We start from the raw sequence: 20,595 nt of genomic DNA, 5'->3' as shown, positions 1-20,595 counted from the left end.
ATGGAGATCCACAAGTCCCTCCATTCCTAGATGAAATTCTACCTTCAGTCACTCTAGTTATGGTACTTACAACTCCAGTTGAGATCATACCTCCTAGTGCTTCCATTGCTTCTATCAATCCAGTTCTAGCCACAGATGATCCTAATTTAGTGGAGCAGGAAACACCATGTCTTCCTATTTCAACTTCATGGGATGACTTCCTTCCAGACATTGCAGTGTTGTTTGTAGGGTCTTACATTGAAGATGTGGGAGACATTATTGATGACATCCATCTTCTCTTTTTTGAGGAGAATTCTTCTTCACTTGTTGCGAGGGAACACTCTAACCCTCAACCACTTGATCCTTCTTTTAAGACTAACATGATTGTGGAAACTTCTTTTTAGTAGTTGGAGGAGAACTCTTTTACTTCAAAGGATACATATCCATCTCTAGAGATTGTATTCTAGTTTCCTCAGACATAATATCTCTTGAGGATTCTTCCTACTAGTTGGGGAGGATTTTGTACGACACCTATGGCACCACTTCTTCCTACAAGGAGAAACATCATTCAGTTTTCATGGTGCAAGCTTCTTCAATCATCAAGGAGCTTCTTTTATTAGTGTACATTCATCATTGAGGGGATGCTACATTGCTTCTCTTCCCATATCTTCCTAAAAGGATTATTTCTTGTCTTTGGAGTATGATTCACATTCATAGATGGAAATGTTACCTTTTTTTCCACCTTATGTTGGGCATCCACTAGATTGTCTTGTGGCATCTACATTCATCAAGGACTTGTCAACATATGAGTAGACTTCAGAGGCAACATCCATAGCATACTACATATGGATTCCTCATCCATCTTCGTCTCCACAATGGAAAGAATACTTTTACCTATACTTGGTGTATCTTATTCCTAAAGGAATAAATGTTCTTTGTAGGCATTGGATTCTTTTTTGTCTCCAAGAACTCATCATTAGGAGATCTTTTACTAAGGGGGGAATTCCATTTCTCTATATTTCCTTCTTATAGAGGGATTCTCTATTATATATGAATGATGTATGTCATAATGGGGGGTCTTGATTACTCCATCCATACATGCATCTTTCTTTATTGTACTTATCTCTCTTTTTGGAGGAGGGTTTTTCCCATGAGGTTTTCCCTCTTTCTCCATTTTGAAAGGGATTGCATAGCATAGCATAGCATTGTATGTACAACATTGCATTTGTTCATAGGTCCCTAACATGGCATATGGTGTCTACAACATCTCTCTATGAGATACACCTATGTAAGCTTACCCTCTCATCATTGCACAAACTCATGTGCTCAATGGAGGCTAATCCACTTCTGGTGGACATGTGCCTAGCTGTCATGTTTATCTCTTTGCTTACTCCTAGTCATTATAGATGCCTTTATATAAATGAAATTCTAGTGTGTATTCATTAGATATTCATTCTCATTATTATTATTATGATCATACATTATTGATTCATATTATGCTAAGTGCTTGAGCTTCTTGATCTTGGTGTCATTTTTACCTAAGGCAAATTCTTACAAAATTTTTTTGATAAAAGAATGGTGAGTAAGACAAATGGATATCTTAATGTGAGCAATAAAAATTTGGAAATATTTTTAAAGAGAAGAGTTAACTTTGAAAGTTATCTAGTAAATAATTTGTAGACTTCTAGTGGTAGATCCCTGAGATTTGATACGAAACTTTCTAGTGAAGTCAAAAATTTGAATGGAAATTTATGTCATGATAGACAAGAGTACCACCTAAATCAATAGATTTTCTTAAATTAAAATTTGGCTCAAAATTTTTTGATCCACATCAAAAACACTTTTTCGACATGACCCAAAGTAAATATTAAAAAATAAATTTAAATGATATATATAACCTTTAGGATGTTGTGTATCTAAGAAATTTCTAGTCTAGAGGGACTACACTCATAATGCCCCACCAAAATGAATCTATCATTCCTCCTCCCTCACATATTTGATGAAATTCCTAATAGAAAAATTAGGAATTCTTGCAAATAAAATCATTCTTATCACTAACTCTAAAAGACAAGCTTATATATCAATGTGAACTTCAATGTGATATGATTCAATGTGAACTTTAGGAAATGACACAATTATTGATGAACTTATTGTATTATAAGAAACCATCAAACAAAACTCCAAAAAGATAGCCTTGACAAGAACAATAGAAATTAAGGAGAAAATATTAAGGTATAAATCTTCTTGGGGACTATGAAGATTCTTTGGTTAAAAACATTTTTTGTCCAAAGCCCAGCCCAAAGTGTCTTTGGATATCCCTAGTTGTATAATTAGATGGAAGCATTGATACCCCCTGTCATTTAGGAATATTATTGAATTGTGGATTACGGTTCTAGGAACAATCCAGTAGGATGATTGAGTTGGAAATAAAAATTAAAAAAGGATTTTCAATTCTAATGAGAAACATATAGATTATACTGGTCCTAAAGTCCTCAAAAACTATAGTTCACTTTTAAAAGTTTGAGGTTGGATTAAATCCCAAACAATTGAATAGACTACAACACAATAATATGAAAAATGTTGAACCCTGACTAAGAATCCAAGAACAACATAAGAGAAGTGGAAGGTGTGAAAATACAAAGATATTATCATTTCCACAAGAAGATTTCATAAATCATTATGGAAGAAATCAAAGCTCAAAACATTTTTCAGTTGAAAGATGGAACCCTAATTTTGAAAGCCTCTTCTTGAAAACTATCAATCTAACCTTGATTTTGGAGAGGAAGATGTGTCCCATATCAAAATTATACTATGAAATCATTGAGAGACTAAAAGTGGTGGATTTACATTTTCTCTGAAATTATTGAGTTGCCTAAAATCCAAAAGTGAATTAGGTAAAAGATTTCATTTTCATAAAAGGAGGTTAGACATGTCAAGCTCTATGGTGGAATTCATTTTCTAAATTTCCACACCCAAAAAATTCTATTTTACTATGACACAATTTCTACAGAGTAAGTAACTGATTTAGAAGTTTAGACTTTGCATTGGGGGTGTGGGAGTTGGAATAGACCAAGTCCATGTCTTTCTACTATTGTAACTGACACTGTTGTTAACTCCAGCATGTGTGTACATGATTGAATATGTCTTCAAACATGTGACAAGGTTATTAAGTGTTAGTGATGTCATATTAAACCATCAACATGTACACTCTAGAATATTCATTTTTAGCTAGAAGTATTCTATTTATATAGGCTATCTAATCTTTATTATTGTGTAGTCAGATTAACAAAACAATTTTTTTATTTGCTATCACCATTTTCTTTCTTAGTTCTCTTTTTTAATGGTATCATAGAAGATTTGATTCATTGCCTATACTTTTATTTTTTGGTTTGTTAATCTTGGATCTTTGTTGATTTGTGAAGTTGTTGTCTAAGAAAATGTGACAGATAAGATATATTGTTGTCAAATGAAAAGAAAGGAAAATCATTGAAGTCAATACCTAGAACGAAGAGAACCTCTAAAGATACAATCTTAGCTACTACCATTCATAGAATCTAGTTGAAGAAAGAAAATTTGCCACCTAAGGAAATTAGGCTAGATAATTGGTTTTGAATCTGTGTGAAATGTATAATGTTTGGATAAGCCTTCTTATCAATTAAAGGGAGAGGAAGAAAAGTTTGTTACTCTAAGAATTAGAAAAATATGATGATGTCTACACTGAAATAATATGTTAAAAATCATGAAGATCAAATAGTGATGATTGTAGTAAGAGGTGCATTATTAGTTGTTTTGACACCCCAAAAAACAATTTTTCAAAAAATTCTTTTAGTTTGACATATTGATGAACCATGTATCTAAAAAATATTTTTAGATAACTAGTGAACATAGTGGCTGAGTACCCATGTGCCTTGGTAGATGAATTGTTTTTCATATGGATTGAATGTTATTGTGCATGAGTAAAGTTTAGAGCTAGTTTCCTTGTCATTGGGACAATGTTTTTGTGAAGTTTGAATGGTTTGTGGTAATCCAAAACCACATGCTTTGGTGAAAAACCTAAAATTATTGAAGGATTTGTGGTAAGCCAAAACCACTTGTTTGGTTGCAAGACCTAAAAATTTTGAAAGGTTCATGATGAGATAAAACCACTTGTTTAGGTGAAAAACCAAAATCATGTTGAAGGGTTTGTGGTAAGCCAAAGCCACTTGCATAGGTGGAAAGCCTAATGCACACAGAATTTTATTTAATTGGAAAAAATCCCAAATGATAATAGATGATAATGATAAGGGGAACCAAAATTATTATGCTGTAAATGGGTACCTAAAAAAGCTAAATGTTGGGACCTATTCTATTTGAATTTCTTTTTGTAATAATTTCTGCCACATAAAGAGTCTTTAGTGGTAGAAATTAAGGGAGGATGTTGGAATATATCAAGTCCAGGTCTTTCTCCTATTGTAATTGAAACTATAGTTAACTCCACCAAGTGTGTGCATGATTGAATATGTCTCCAAACATGTCGTAACGTTATTAAGTTAAGTGCTAGTTTTGTCACATTACACCATCCACATGTACACTCTAGACTCTTCGTTTGTAGCTGGAAGTCCTCTATTTATAGAGGCTATCTAATCTATATTATTGTGCAATAAGATTAGCAAAACACTTTTGTTATTTTTTATCACCATTTTCTTTCGTACTTCTATTTTTTAATAGTGGGGTGTGCTAGTCTTCTACGATAGTGCAATATAGAAGAAACCATTATGATCCTTCCCCTTAATAAATTGATTTAAAATCATAGAAATTATTTTTTGAAATGACAAATCAACAATTTTATTTGATTTAAATAAAATAATTCCTACAGAGTAACTAATTGATTTAGAATTTGAATTGGTGGTTTTAGGGTGTGCCAAGCATCTAAGGTAGTGCAATATAGAAGTAACACTTGAATAATCTAATAGTAAGCTATTTTTACAATCCTTTCTCCTTAAGAAATTAATTTAATATCATGTGGTTCATTGAAACATGTATGAGATATTAAACTGAAAAGAACAGATACTACACTTGATCTTAGCCAAAAGGTTGAGAAAGGTATGGGTTTTATATGTTCTTCCTTCATTATTTGTACCTTCCTTTGCATCCAATTTATCTTTCTCTAATAAATATATCTTGAAAATGTTAATTCCTTAGAGAGATCATAATTGGCAATGTGGAAGAGGGAACAATTGGAGATACAATAATGTGCAGTGATGAATACAAAACCATTGATACGATTGTAATTTTCTTGTATAGTAATTTTAAATCACTTTGTTTGTGATGTGTTGAGTGTATGAAAGTAAATTTTAAATTTTATTATTATAATTTAGTTTAGGGGAATTTAATTTGCAACAATTAGTTGAGTTAAAACAATTAAAATAGGGTGATTTTATTTATGAATTTGAATTGCAAGTGCTATAATGAATTATATTATTTGTAGATATGAACTATATATATGGATTTGAGTTATGTGTGATAATAAATTGATACAAAAATATTATTTGTAAATATAAGTTAGATTTTTGAATTTAAGTTGTGCTTGTCATAATAAAATTGAAATAAAATATGCAACTAGTAAATATACATCTTACATGTGGATTTGAATTGTGTATGCAAAAATGATAAGGGAAGACTGTATTCACCTTGGTTTTTTATACATATATTTGAAAGGGGTAGTGTTTAGGAAAGAAATGTTCTTCTCTATTTAAATTTCCCATTTTTCTTTAATAGGCTAGATGATAAAAGACATCAAGGCAACATATAGTGAATGCTGAATATGATTGCATTAGCTAACAATGCAATGTTGATGGTCCACAAATATGCTAAAGTGATAGTGTGTTTTCTTAAAACTAAGCTTTAAAATGAAGTGGGGCTTATATTTAAACACAACATCCCAATACAAAAGTTAACAATTACTTGATGGTTGGGACCCAATTACAAATCTCAATTTTAGAACTTCAATAATCATTTGTGTAATTTAAGAACTAGGCTCGATCTACTATACTTTTACTATTTAAGGAATATATGAACTAAAAATTAAGATCCATCCCCTCAAAATATGTGCAATAAGATCAAGTAGATCCTAAATTATCACTTTCATTTTATTTTACTCTTGTTGGTGGCATCTGCAAGGGAGGTGTAGTGAAATCAACTAACAAGAAAAAGGTATAGAACACAAATCTAGTTTCTTTAAGAGTTAAAACAACTTAGAATGATTATTCATGTTCACATAGATTGATAATTTCATTTAGTATTTCACTTTTGTGTACAAAAATTATGGGATTCACATTCTTGCTAACTGTTGTCACTTAGGTTTGCACCCTTGTCCAAGGCCTATGCATGAGGACAACCTAGTGAAACATGGAAACAACCTCCAAGCTGTGGGACTTGAACTGCGAGGTTGAGTCTCTGAAGAAGGCTGGCTAACTCTTACTATCAGGGCGCACCTAACTACTCTTGGCGAGGAAAAGGGAGAAGGAGAGCATGAAAGAAAATCTACCTAGTTCTAATCTAAGGAGGTGATGCACCAAAATAGAGTGTTCGGACCGATTCTCTGCCCATACATGCGCTACTGAACTAGAATGAAACTAAGAATATACACATCCAGACTTGCTTTAATCAAATAACCACATACAGATTAGAAAACCAATTAGACAAGGAAGAAGTTCACTTATATATCATTCATAGGCCAGCAGAGATACAGTCATGCAGATTATAGATTTCCACAAAGCAATGGCACAGGCAAAGAATTCTTGCACTTTAATACCACTGGCTGAAGGAGATAAGTGGAGAATCAGACAGTTCAGAGGCACAGGGGAATTTACACTAGAATTGTAGAGCAATGGCAGAGGAAAATCAAAGAGAAGGTCCCCCTTTAAAATTTAAAAAATCTACCTTTATAGTTCAGGCATAACTGAGATCTTTTCCTACTGAAATGACTTCACAACTACCTACCATTAAGTCCTGCGGAGGACAATCATGGGGATCTAAAGAAAATCTGATCTTGCTACCAAATAATGCCCTGAGAAGACAAAAATGGTGCCATAACTACACTCTGACTAGGTAGATGGATCGACTGAGATGGTGGAGTGTCTTTCTATGTTTCGCATTCATTTCCGGTGGCTTGGATTGATCGTCAAGATCAGATCCGCAAGGTAACCCTCAATTTTCCTTTTTAGTGCATGAATCAACAGAGCCAGCAAGTCAACATATCCTTGGCACCAGAATGAGCCATGTGGACTAATAAATTTTTATCCTTTTGCCATCCTGCTAAGTCCTTTTGTGTTGACCACCCTTTATCAAACTAACCGCACCACCCTTCAAACTATTATCATTAACTGTGACGATCACACTAACCTAACCGTGACACTAACTGCCAGTCATTAACCATCAACCTTGGATGAGCCAATGAGATATGTGTCAACAAGGTGCTATGTCACCATGGTATGCACTGTACAGCTTTCGATGGTGAGATAGCACCAACCATTGATCGGCCTTAAATCTGACGATCGTGAAGACTCATCGTACCGCTATGTTGTTCTTCCCTCGAACCCATCATACCTGGCGCTACCTCAACAACTACACCACACTTGAATGACACCTGGCAATACTTGATAGACGTACCTTGGTGAGACCTGGCCCTGTTGATCCATGTGGCGAAAGGGCACTATGTCGCTATGGTAAAGATCATGCAACTTCACCATAGTGAGATGGCACCTTCCGTTGATCTAACTTAATCTGACAATTGTAAAGACTCATCATACTTCACACTTTGCTCCTTCACTTCTGGGCTCATGAAATGCTATCAGCACACCTGGCATCACCCCTGAGGTTTACGAGATAACACAACCCCACCTGACATGTGTCACTGAGGCACTATGTCGCCATGGTAAAGATCGTGCAACTTCGCCATAGCGAGATGGCACCTGTCGTTGATTTGAACTGATTTGACAACAAGTAAGATAGATCATCCCCCTTAGTGCATCAATCAATGGGAACTGGCCACATGCCAACTGTCTGACAGATCGTCACTGATACCTGAGACTCATCGGACACGTGGAAGAAGGGCGCTATGTTTCCATCATATTCACTGTGCAACTTCAGATGGTGAGATAGCACCAATCGTCGATCTACTCTAATACTGTGGCCACAAAAGACATGGCCTGATCCTACTGATCACATTAGAAACCCTAGCCCCATAATACACATGGCGTCCCCACACTGGTTCATGTAGCATCATCCTGGCAACTTGTACTGCCTCGACTCATTGAGTAGCTCTTTCTCACAGATGTGGCATATTTTGATTTGTTACTGTGGATCGAGGACCCTTCCAACTGGGCAAAGGAAATACAAAATGGGACCCAACTTGAAGGTCTTTTTGCGGCAAATTTCTGTTAGGCGCTATGTCACTATCGAAAAACTTGTGAGCTTTTCAATGGTGACATAGTGCCTCACCAGCATTTCTCATCTTCGGCCCGTGAAACAGACTTCCCACCATGAGACTTTTTTGACTCACCAAAGAACCTTGGATGACCTACAAACTAGACCCACTAGACACACGCTAATAGGGTGCGATGTCGCTATGCTATCCACCGTGCAACTTCTAAAATGTGACATAGCGCTAACCGTCGATCTCCTCAGATCTAATGATGGAGTACCTACAGAAACCATGTTATAAGGCTTGATATCTTAGGCATTAAAATAATATTAACTCTGGGAATCAGCCATTGAATGGGCTAGTTGTTTAAAATTTGAAACTTGGCAGGGCGAAAAGAAATGATAACATTTCTAGTGACTCATAGGGGACACAAGCCTACTATGTGTATGAATAGTGGCCTCATGTATCCATTGGGTTATGGATTCAAAAAATGGGTCTGTGCATACTATGAAACCCTAACCCTAAATGTGAGAGATTAAAACATGAACACCCTAAAACTCTGTGACTGCAACTGGAACCAAAATGAAACTTCCTTTGCAAACTGAAACACCTCAAAATTTGCCACCTCACAGGAAGACGGTTGTGCCCATGCACTTCTTGAAAAGAAGGAAACAACAAAAGGAAACTAAATTACCTATATACAGGAACTCGACCCTCATCAGAAGCAAGCTTTGAGATAAATCCCATTGATTGGAATGGGCAAAACTTTGCCGTTTGGCCTACTCAGCTAGAATGCATTAGCCTATTTGCAACTGGAAATCAGATAGGGGCCACTCCATAATGCATCAAATTTGGAATGTCTTCCTAGTTTTTCTCTGTCTGAATCCCATTTTAGAACTAAATCTCCTTCTCTAAAGGTTCTGACCCTAGCCTTTTTGTCAAAATTCCTCTTCATCTGCTGCTGATGTGTTTCTAGGGTTTGCATAGCTTTATTTCTCTTCTCTTCTAGTTCAATTAGCTCTGCCATTCTTACTGACATGGCACTATCTTCAATTAATTCCAGCCGATGGGCCAACTACAAGGATGGGAATTCTAATGAAATTGGGAGTCTGGCCTCCCTACCATATATCAGCACAAAAGGTGAATTCCCAATAGATCTCTTGGGTGTTATCCTATTAGCCCACAAAGTAGTTCATAATTTCTTATGCCAAGCCCTCTAATTGTCCTCTATTGTCCTCTTCATGATTCTGATCAGATTCTTGTTGGAAGACTCAACCAAACCATTACCCTAGGGATAGTAATTTGATGATGTGCTCAGGTAGATATTGTGGTTCATTGCCCATGCACAAATCTGGGTACCAAAAAAAGACTTAGCATTGTCCGAGATGATAGTAGAAGGAGCACTAAACCTAGATACAATCCCATCAAGGAACTCAACAATTGATGGTTTTGTTGCATCCTTCAAGGCAACTGCCTCTATCCACCTAGTGAAATAATCGGTAGTAGCCAAAATCCATTTGTGACCTGCACTAGATGGAGGATTAATGGGGCCTATAAAATCCAACCCCCACTGAGTAAAGGGCTGATCCACCTGAATAGGATGAAGGGGGAGAGCTGCAAGCCTCTATTTGCCTGAGAAGAAAGCACACTTCTCACACTTTCTCACATATCTATAACAATCGTTAAAAAAGGATGGCCAATAATAACCAGCCCTCATGATCTTCATGGTAGTTGTTCTTGCAGAGAAATGACCACCATCAGGGCCATCATGAAGTTCCTTAATCATCTTCTTAGCCTGATCCTCTTTAATGCATCTCAACAGGGTCCCATTAAAATCCCTCCTAAATAGGATACCATCAATTACAATATAGGGAATGGATTGTAGTCTATATTGTCTTCTTTTAGCTCTTTCCAATCCCTGAGGGTATCCATTCCCTGATAAGAAGCTCTTCATATCATTTATCTAGCTCCTAGGACCATTAATAGTTCCTTCCTCCTATTGCTCTATTAATACCATAGCAGCCTCTTCATCAGAATCTTGACCTGATAACATTTGTTTGCACAACCCTTTCCCTCTTACCAGCTTGGTAATATGAATATCAACATCATACTCCATTACCTTAGTGATCCATCCAGCTCTCTTTTCACTGATATCTTTGCTTAACAGGAAGTCTTTTACACTGGCATGGGCCACCAACAAATGGATCCTATTGTGGGATAAGAGGTGCTTGAATTTCTTCAAGGCTCTAATGACCGCAAGGGCCTACTTCTCAAATAATTGTACTTATTTTCATATTCCTTAATCCCTTCACTGAAGAAAGCTATGGGCTGCTCCTCATCCTTGTCATTTTTTTGAGTCAAGACAGTAGAGATACTTGACTCACCACCTAAAGTATAGACGATGAAATCTTTCTCAAAATTTGGGTTCATGAGAGTAGGGGCTGAGGCTATGGCTACCTTGATCTCTTCAAAACTCTCCTTCCCTTCCTTGGTCCATGAGAAGACCATACCTTTCTTAAGTATAGCTGTAAGAGGTTTCACCATGGTAGCAAGATTAGGAATAAACCTTCTTACAAAATTTATCCTACCAAGGAAACTTTGCAGCCCCTTCTTGTGTTTAGGAATAGGAAGGGCAAGTATTGCCTTTGTTCTTTCAAGATCAATGGTCAGCCCATCCTTAGATACAATGTGTCCCAATAATTTTCCTTGGCTTGTAGTAAAGACACATATGGCTGGGTTAAGGGAGACCCCAAACTCTCTACATCTTAGAAATACCTGTCTTAGATGATCAAAATGATCTTCTATATTTTTTGAATATACAGTTATATCATCAAGGTATACTAAGACAAACTTGTCAATTAATTTTTTTAAAGGCCATCTCCATTGCCTTTTGAAATGTGGCACCTACATTTGTTAGCCCAAATGGCATCTTGCAATAAGCATAGGTGCCCCATTTAGTAGTAAATGTTATCTTATGTCTATCAGATTCTTTAACTAGCACTTGATTATAACCAGAGAATGCATCAAGACAAGAGAATCTCCTTGAACCACTGACCTTGGATAGAATTTGCTCCATGGAAGGAAGAGGATGGTGATCTTTAAGGGAAGCTTGATTAATATCCCTAAAGTCCACACACAGTCTGATTTCTCCATTCTTCTTCCTAATAGGGACTAGGTTGGCTACCCATGATGAGTGCTTGATGGGAAAAATTATATTAGCCTTAATAAACTTGGATAGCTCCTTTCTCATTAGAGGTTCACTCTTAGGATTCGCTGGCCTCTGTTTTTGCCTTATTGGTTTAACCTTATCAATTAAATCTATGGTATGCTAAAAAAAATTAGGGTCAAACCCTTTTAAGTCATCATATGTCCAAGAAAATACATCATTAAATTCTTGACATAGATGAATGGAGCTTTCTTGCTCAGTTTACAAACATACCTTCCCCATAATCAGATATTTTCCATCAGCAATTGTAACTAGGGCATGATCATCCTTTTCGGCAGCTAGATTCATTCCTTTGCCTCTTGTTTGATCATCATGATTAAAGACACTCTCCAAGGTAATGAGACCCTTGGGAAACTTGTTAGAACTGAGATGAATGATCTGATCACCATATTGATCTTGCAATCTTGACTGGTTTCTATCTGAGAATTCTACCTCATTCTACAAGAAACTCACAATTTTCTCATCAGAATCAAACACCTATCAATGAGTGTTGTTGTTAGGGATGAAAGGCCTCACTAGTACCTTTATTTGTTACTTCTTTTCTTCCTCAAGATTCCCTGGTACATCATAAGCTGCACCCACTACTGCAAGTCTATCAGAATGTTTATTTTCTTTCCTAGGAATGCTCGGAATATTAAATGCATTGAAGCCCTCAAGCAAATCCTAGACTCTGTGTTTGTAAGACTTGAGCAGGCTATTTTTGGTGATATTCTAGTTTCTCACTTGGTTAACTACCAACTCACTATCCCCATATACTTTCAAGACTTGAATTCCTCTCTTTTGGGCAAGTAAGAGACCTTGAATCAAAGATTCATACTCGGTCACATTATTGGTGCAACTGAATTGGAGCCTAAAGGAGAAGTAGTATCTTATTTGTCTAGGAGAGATCAACATAACACCAACCCCTGAACCATTTCTATTCCTTCAGCCATCAAAGTACATACTCCAAGTTCCATTTATATCATCATTAGTCCCAACAAGATCAGGAACTTGAGCATCTTTCTCTATTATGCAATATGTACTATGGCCTGTCTCAAGAGTCTCTAACATAGGCTCAAACTGATATGCATTTGCCCACTCATCCAAGAAAAAATCAGGAATCTCTGCTATGGAAGTGGCAGGCTCATTTACTATGTCAATTTCATCCATCTCTAGAATAGGGCAATTCATGTTGATGGGGTTGGGCGTCTAAGATTCAGTGTGATCAAGGGCTTGAGATTTTGCTCTAATTGAGGCATTGGCTCCATATCTAGTCTTAAATGACATATATGACCAATCAGCAGATATGAATCCACCAATTTGAGTAGTGAAGTCTCTTGAAAGACAGATAGCAAAATAGGGCTTGACTTCAGCAACAGATATGTCTTGAATCACAGTGCAACAAGGTCATGCATGTAGGGCCATCTCCACATTCCTAAGGATACCTATAGTTTTGACAATACTACCATCTAATTGTAACACATCCCTAACAATGGGCTCATATTTCATTCCTAAAGCATCAGAAACACACCTAGGCATTACTGAGCTACTAGCCCCTGAATCTATCATGCAATTGTGGACTAATTTGCCCCCTATAATCAGAGAAACATAGAATGGAGGAGGTCTAACCTTTTTATTTCTCTCTACATCCCCTGCTAGTTGTACTAGACTTGTGGCACTCTCCATGATAGATGACTGATCCTTGGGTTCAATCCTCTCTAATTCTTGTTGCAACATCCTCTCCTACATTGGTATGGTAGCAATAACATCCCACATAGAAATATTCACATTGGTCATCTTCATTTGCTCTACCACACTGAACGGTGTGTTAGGAACTTTGGTAGAAACGTTGGGAGCTGCACTTATAAGAGGTTGAGATGGGGCAACATAAGGATCACTTGCATCTTTCTCTCTAGAATCTTCCTTTTTTTGTTGTGAAGTACTTGTTTGTTCATTTGCTGCATGTGCATGAGGTGCAACACTTGAAGTTGAGGCCTGCTTAGGAGAAGGAGGGGCAGTATGTTCTATAGCTCTCCTCTTACTTCTTGTGTTATGAGCAGCAGAATCCTGGTTTACATTACAATGCTCCCCAATTTGATGATTCATGAAAGAGCAATCATCATGTCCTTGAACATATGAGGCCTCCTTGGGATGATCCTCCTTGTATGATTGCTTTGCTACAAGTATTTGGTCAGTTAGGGCCAAATAAGATTCTGCCTTCTGGCACATGCAATAGGTATAAGAATAGTTGTAGGAAGGACAAAAATCTTGATCTTGGGCCAAGTTATTTTGAGGGACTATAGCTCTATTCATATTTGAGCTTGAAGTAGAAGCATGACTATTTCGCTGACCCTGATTGAAAGAGCTATTCCACTGGTTAGGAGGCCTACCACCATTTAGAGTTTGATATTGCAATTGGGGTGGCTTTCCACCTCGAGCTTGCTGCCTTTCCAAGGCCACCACCTTGTTACTCATTTTTTGTATCATGGAGAAACTATCCTCTAATCTCTTTCCTTGGTCTTTCAACTCCCTCCCCTGCTCTTGCAATTTTTTATCCAGGGTCTTCTCTCTTTTATCTGTATTCAGCACTAGACCTTGGAGCATCTCTTTGAGTTCATCTATCCTATTTGAGGATGTGGAAGCTTGAGGGACTGGAGGAAGGGCATGTGATGTAGAAGTTATAGGAAGAGGGGCCATTGCTGGTTGGTGGTTGGGAACATCAGGAAAGAAAGGCATAGGGGGCCTTGGAGCCAACTTTCCTCCTTGTATCAGGATGTTCTCAGCTTTTATGGCTATCTCATAAGCATTAGGCAAGGTATCTCCTCCCATAGTTTGGATTGTAGTGGCAATATCACTATTAAAAGCTCTAAGGTAATGCAAGAAGGCATTACCGGGGGTAGGTTTCACTGTAGTAGGTATTCTATCCCATGTCTTTTGAAATCTATAGTTAAAATTAGTCATACATTCATGGGGGACCCTTTTTATAGTAGGCAACTACTCTAAAAGTGACACATGGTCACTTCTATCCTCAAAATATTTGCATGACCATGCTCCTAGTCCATCCCAATTGGTTATAGAACCATGAGCTAAGCCTCTATACCACTATAATGCTTTTCCTTTTAAAGATGAGGCTAGAAGTCTGACAGCAACATCATCCTCTATGATACCATGAATATTACAGACATTTGCTACTTCTTGGATATGCTCTAAAGGGGAGATGAAAGTTTCACCAGTAAAATTAGGTATACTTTTGAGTGCAGATACTAGTATATCATCTCTTTGGGCTAACAATAGAGGACTTCCACCATTAAAGGTGGCAAAAGCATGAACTCTTGGTTGTGCCATGTAAACAAGTGTTCTATTGATGAGTGTTGATGGCAATCTAGGCTGAGTTCAAATAGTAGGAGTAGTAGAGATAGATCTTACAGGTATATTAACTGTTATTACACCCCTAACTTGTGATAATGAAGTTCTAGTCCTCCTTCTTCTAGGATTTGAAAGAGAAAGCTCTTGATATTAAAATTTACCTCTAGAAGATGCCCTTCTTTCAACTCTAGGCATGCATTTCCACAACTTTGCCCTGGAACTAGATTTGTTGATGTTTAGAGTCACCAAGTACTTTGAAGAATCAGCCTCTTGAAGGCTTGAATACTGAAGCTATCACTACCTCTTCAGAATAAATTTCTAAAACTCTTTCTTCTTGACACCAGTAGACTTTAAATTTGTTTGAAAAAGTGTCCGATTGGGCATGCCAAAAAATTTTGTCACCTAGGTTTGCACCCTTGTCCAAGGCCTATGCATGAGGACAACCTAGTGAAACATGGAAACAACCTCCAAGCTGTGGGACTTGAACTGCGAGGTTGAGTCTCCGGAGAAGGCCGGCTTCCTCTTACTATCAAGGCGTACCTAACTACTTTTGGAGAGGAAAAGGAAGAAGGTGAGAACGAAATAAAATCTACCTAGTTCTAATCTAAGGAGGTGATGCACCAAAATAGAGTGTTCAGACCAATTCTCTGCCCATACATGCGCTACTGAACCAGAATGAAACTAAGGATATACACATCTAGACTTGTTTTAATCAAATAAGCACATACATATCAGAAAACCAAGATGAATGACACAAGGAAGAGGTTCACTTATATATCATTCACAGGCCAGCAAAGATACAATCATGCAGATTACAAATTTCCACAAAACAATGGGATAGGCAAATAATTCTTGCACTTTAATACCAATGGCTGAAGGAGATAAAAAGAGAATTAGACAGTTCAGAGGCACAAGGAAATTCACACTAGAATTGCAGAGAAAAAGTAGACAAAAAATAAGAGAGAAGGTCCTCCTCTCAAAAACTACAAAATCTGCTTTTATAGTTCAGGCATAACTAACATCTTTTGCTTCTGAAGTGACCCTGCAGCTACCTGCCATTAAGTCCTATGGAGGAAAATCATGGGAATCTGAAGAAGATCTGATCTTTGTTGCAACAGGTGTTCTAAGAGGATTAAAAATGGTGCCATCAATGTTTTGAATAGGTAGATAGATTGACTGAGATAGTGGAGTGTTCTTCCTCATTCTGCATTTGTTCTAGGTAGGTCGAGATTGATCACGAAGATCAGATCGCACAAAAAAATTGATTACCTTCATTTGTTGGTTCATGAATCAGCAAGGTCAGCGAGGTCAAACGGTTGCACATGATAACCTGGCCACGCGGGCCAATCACATTCCTTCCTTCTACCATTCTGGACATCTTTCCCATGTTTGACCACCCTTAATATTGACTGGGTGCCATGTCGCTATTGAAAAGTCTTCAAAAAATCCTGATAGCGCCATAGCGCCTAGCGGTTTCAACCTAACTATGCCACCTTTCCACTGTCTAACTGCAACATCAAAACTAATTGCCACATTGACTGCTATGATTGCACTGACTGCCAGCCGTTAACCATGAACCTTGGTCTACCAGTGAGACACGTGTCAGCAAGACGCTATGTCGCTATGGTAAAGATCACACAACTTCACTATAGCGAGACAATGCCTTCCATTGATATGCCTTGATCTGATGATTGTAAAGACTCATCATGTTCTGTGCTTGCTTTTCAACTTCTGGGCTCACAAAATGCTGTCAACACACCTAGCATCACCTCAGTGACTGCATCTTGGCGAGACCTAGCCCACTGACACATGGAAAAAGGGCGCCATGTCACTATGGTAAAGATCGCGCAACTTCACCATGGCGACATGGCGCCTTCCGTCGATTTTCCTTGATTAGACGGTGAGCTAGATAGATATTGTCCCCTGCCCCTTAGTGTATCAATCAATGGGAACCAGCCACATGCCAACTATCTATATTTCCTGCACCTCCAAACCTAGACCCACGAGGACATGTGTCCTCTAGGCCCTATGTCGTTGTTGATATCTCTCGAGCAGTTCCTCATAGCATGATGGAACCCATCATAGATCAATCTCAATCTGACAATCAGAACCACCTCATACTCTACACATCCTTCCCTCTAAAAATCATTGGGCCCATGAACCACATATGCTCTAACTCATACACTTGGCACCTCCCTATTGGCCTTCGAAGCACCAACCTGGCATGAAATCATTGGTCTGACAAAGCATCAACCTGGATGGTTTGTACTACTTTGACCTTACTGAGGGGACACATGGCGCCCAGGCGCTATGTCGCTATGGGAAAATTGACGCCAACTTCACATAGCGTCATGGCACCCAATGATGACATGCCTTCTGATTTGCACGTGTCTTCAAATGATTCACCACTATGGCATTGGACTCCAGCAAATGGGTAAATGAGGTACAAAATGGGACCCAACCACTTGCCTGAAGCTCTCACTGTGGTGACTTTGCGTTACTGTGAACCTTGCCGGTCGAACACTGGGACTCACCATAGAAACACCCTTCGGTCGGCCAGGCACTATGTCGCTATCAAAAAAGTCATCAGTTTTTTGATGGTGACATAGCACCTTGCAACCTTTTGAACTTTTCATCCCGTCAAAACATGTTTTCCCGAATTTGGACCCACCATTGCAACGTGTCATCAGGGTGCCATGTTGCTAACATAAATCTCGTGTAGCTTCTGATGGCGAGACAACGCCAACCGTCAATCTCCCCAGATCTGATGATGGAGAACTTGCGGTCTACAAAAAGTATGTTATAAGGTTCAAAACTTGGTATTTTTTTAATATTTCTACGGGTATTGGACTATGGACATTTCAAAGGCGGGAAGGGCGAATATGAATTATGAATTTTGGCGGGAAGATCAAAATACAACAGCAACCTTTTGCATTTTGTTTGTCAATTGTTTGAGCGTCGAGAAGTCTTGATCTAGTCGTCATTATATATCAGATCTTGCATTCCTCAGCTTTTCCAACTTCTTCTTGATATCTGTATTATTAAAGTAACATGCGGCATGTGCCCAAGCCATTATTTCTATTGCGTAGAAACCTTCTTCAACTGATTTTTCTTTTGAATTTATGTTAGCCCTAACCACTCAACCAAAGGTGATATCTAGTCCCTTTTTAATTTCCTCTATAGATGTGTTCCTATCCATATCTATGTTTGGATTAGAGATAAAATTTACAATCCCTAAATCTGCACTCGAAATTTGCTGGAGCGGGCTTTGAGTGGAATGAAGGATTTTATCCTTTGTGAAATGTTTCCATGACTCCTTCAAGCTTGTGCTCCACACTTTATAGAAAGCAAAATTTTCAAAGAATGAAGGATTTTATCTTTTTTCGTGACTCTTTCAGACTTGCGCTTCTGAATTTGTGGGATTGGGCTTTTCCAGAATGGAGGATTTTGTTCTTTGCATAATATTTCCTTCCAAAACTGTGCTCCATGCTGTAAGGAAAGCGAGATTTTTGAATGATGAAGGATTCTATTCTCTGTCTTCGTTTACATGCGCTCTACAGAATAAGCAAACAGATGGCAAATTTTTTTTAAAAAAATAGAAAGGGGATCCCAGACTTGGGTGATGGTGACTCGCGGTCACAATAGAAGTGAAATTATGAATTGGTTGTAGTCAAATCTATACTTAAATCTCCACAACCCTGTTGAGCTAATTACCATTGATCACTACAATAACATGGTGGAACTTCTTGCATGCATTTGTAATGTGACATCCCTTCAAAAGTTGTCTGTCACAAACTGCCATGATCTTTGTAAGTTTTTTGATAGGTTTATGTCATTAAACTTTGGTATGTTTTCATAAATAGCCTTGTGATTTCATCCCAGTAATTTTTTGTATTGCAATTTGGGTGTTGCATGCTCGTAATTGTGAATGCATTGCTATGTGACTGGTAGACCATTATGGTGAAGCATATTCTTATTGTATATGGCCTAGGTGAGAGAAGCCAATTGCAAAACATAAGAAATGCATATGAAAAGAAATCCATGTTACGAGAACTATATTTTTAAAAAAATAGTTTCTACCTAAATGTTTAACATTATGTCTCTCGGGATTTTTCATTAGTTAGATTTAACTGCACACAATTGTAGTTTTCTAGTAATAAAAAATGCTTTTCCTTTTGGAAATTATCATCTTCAAAGAACCATTGTGTTTGTATTTTCTTGATTAACTTATGCTATTCCTTCTTATTCTAGTACTGATGAATAAAACTAGTCTCTCATACCAAGCTTGGAAGGACAGTAGCTATCATTCTCTCTGATTTTGTTAACATGTGCATCTTTTTGGGCCCAACTAATATTACAATAGATCTACTACTAATATTTACAAGAATTATAGTTATAGTTATGTTTCTATGTTTCTTACTGATTAACCAATGCTTTCATTTTTGTTTTGGATCAACTAATTTTAAGCTAGTCAATATCACCAATATTTGCAAGGATTGTAGTCACTTGTTCCACCTCACAGAATACACATTATTATTGTCTATAAATCAACACCATAATCTTCTATCTTTGGTAGGAACTTAGCTGCTGATCAACTATTGTTTATACTTGTGCTCCACATGCTACATTCACTATCATTATGGGCAAGTAAAAGTGTAACTAGGCAATTTTGTTGGACATGGGATCCTATAGAGGTTTTTTGATTTAGAATTTATATAAACATTAGATGTATGCGTTATGGAAAAAATATATATAGTGATTTCCTTCAACGAGCCTTTCATCTCCATCATATACTTTCCTCTCTCAATCTTCGAGACTACTTGGGCATCAGTCACCTCAAAAAAAATCTTGCATTCAATTTTGATGATGTATCCTCCATTGCCTTATGTATCAAATTGATTTTCTTTATCGACAACCTCTGAACATTTAAGATGTTAGTGAAAAAAGAGAGGATACAAAATAGTTAATAAAAATATTAAAAATAAACCATTAGTTTTGAAAGATGGCTTAGAAAAAATAACATTTATCTCTCTCTAAAAATAAAGCAAAAATTATAATCCACAATATAACTTTCTTTACACTATTGTGTGGAGGTAAAAATGTATTAACATTAGTTCATAAATATAATTGAGTGCTCATGCATATCTATCGATGGCCACCCTTGAACATCATACACTAAGGAAAAGTGTAAGCTTGAAAAAACAAGTCAATTTTGAATATTTAACACTTTTAGCCTAGGAATAAAGCTTTAGTGTGTGTTGTTTAAGCTATCTATCTATTGAAATTTCAATTATTAGACTTTTGCCAACTCTTCCACCCTTTCTATTCTCTGTAGCACTAACTATGATTTTTTTGTCACTTAGGTTTGCACCCTTGTCCAAGGCCTATGCATGAGGACAACCTAGTGAAACATGGAAACAACCTCCAAGCTGTAGGACTTGAACTGCGAGGTTGAGTCTCCAAAGAAGGCCGGTTTCCTCTTATTATCAGGGTGCACCTATCTATGCTTGGAGAGGAAAAGGGAGAAGGAGAGCACAAAAGCAAATCTACCTAGTCTAATCTAAGGAGGTGATGCACCAAAATAGAGTGTTCGGACCAAGTCTCTGCCCATACATGCGCTACTGAACTAGAATGAAACTAA

The 20,595-nt window shown here is 37.4% G+C and overlaps 1 non-coding gene across 1 annotated transcript; it reads right to left on the bottom strand.

Annotated features, from left to right (window-relative positions):
* Positions 1–4,869: 4,869 nt before the first annotated feature.
* Positions 4,870–5,065, bottom strand: LOC149569738 (U2 spliceosomal RNA). Its single transcript, XR_016363150.1, has one exon. It is a non-coding gene; the product is annotated as a U2 spliceosomal RNA (small nuclear RNA).
* Positions 5,066–20,595: the final 15,530 nt, after the last annotated feature.

Source organism: Cupressus sempervirens, chromosome 3 (assembly GCF_028749045.1).
Source record: "Cupressus sempervirens isolate cs-2001-9-10 chromosome 3, ASM2874904v1, whole genome shotgun sequence".
Lineage (NCBI taxonomy): Eukaryota > Viridiplantae > Streptophyta > Pinopsida > Cupressales > Cupressaceae > Cupressus > Cupressus sempervirens.
Note: the sequence above shows the minus strand (reverse complement) of the source record. Positions and strands in the feature narration are given on the sequence as shown.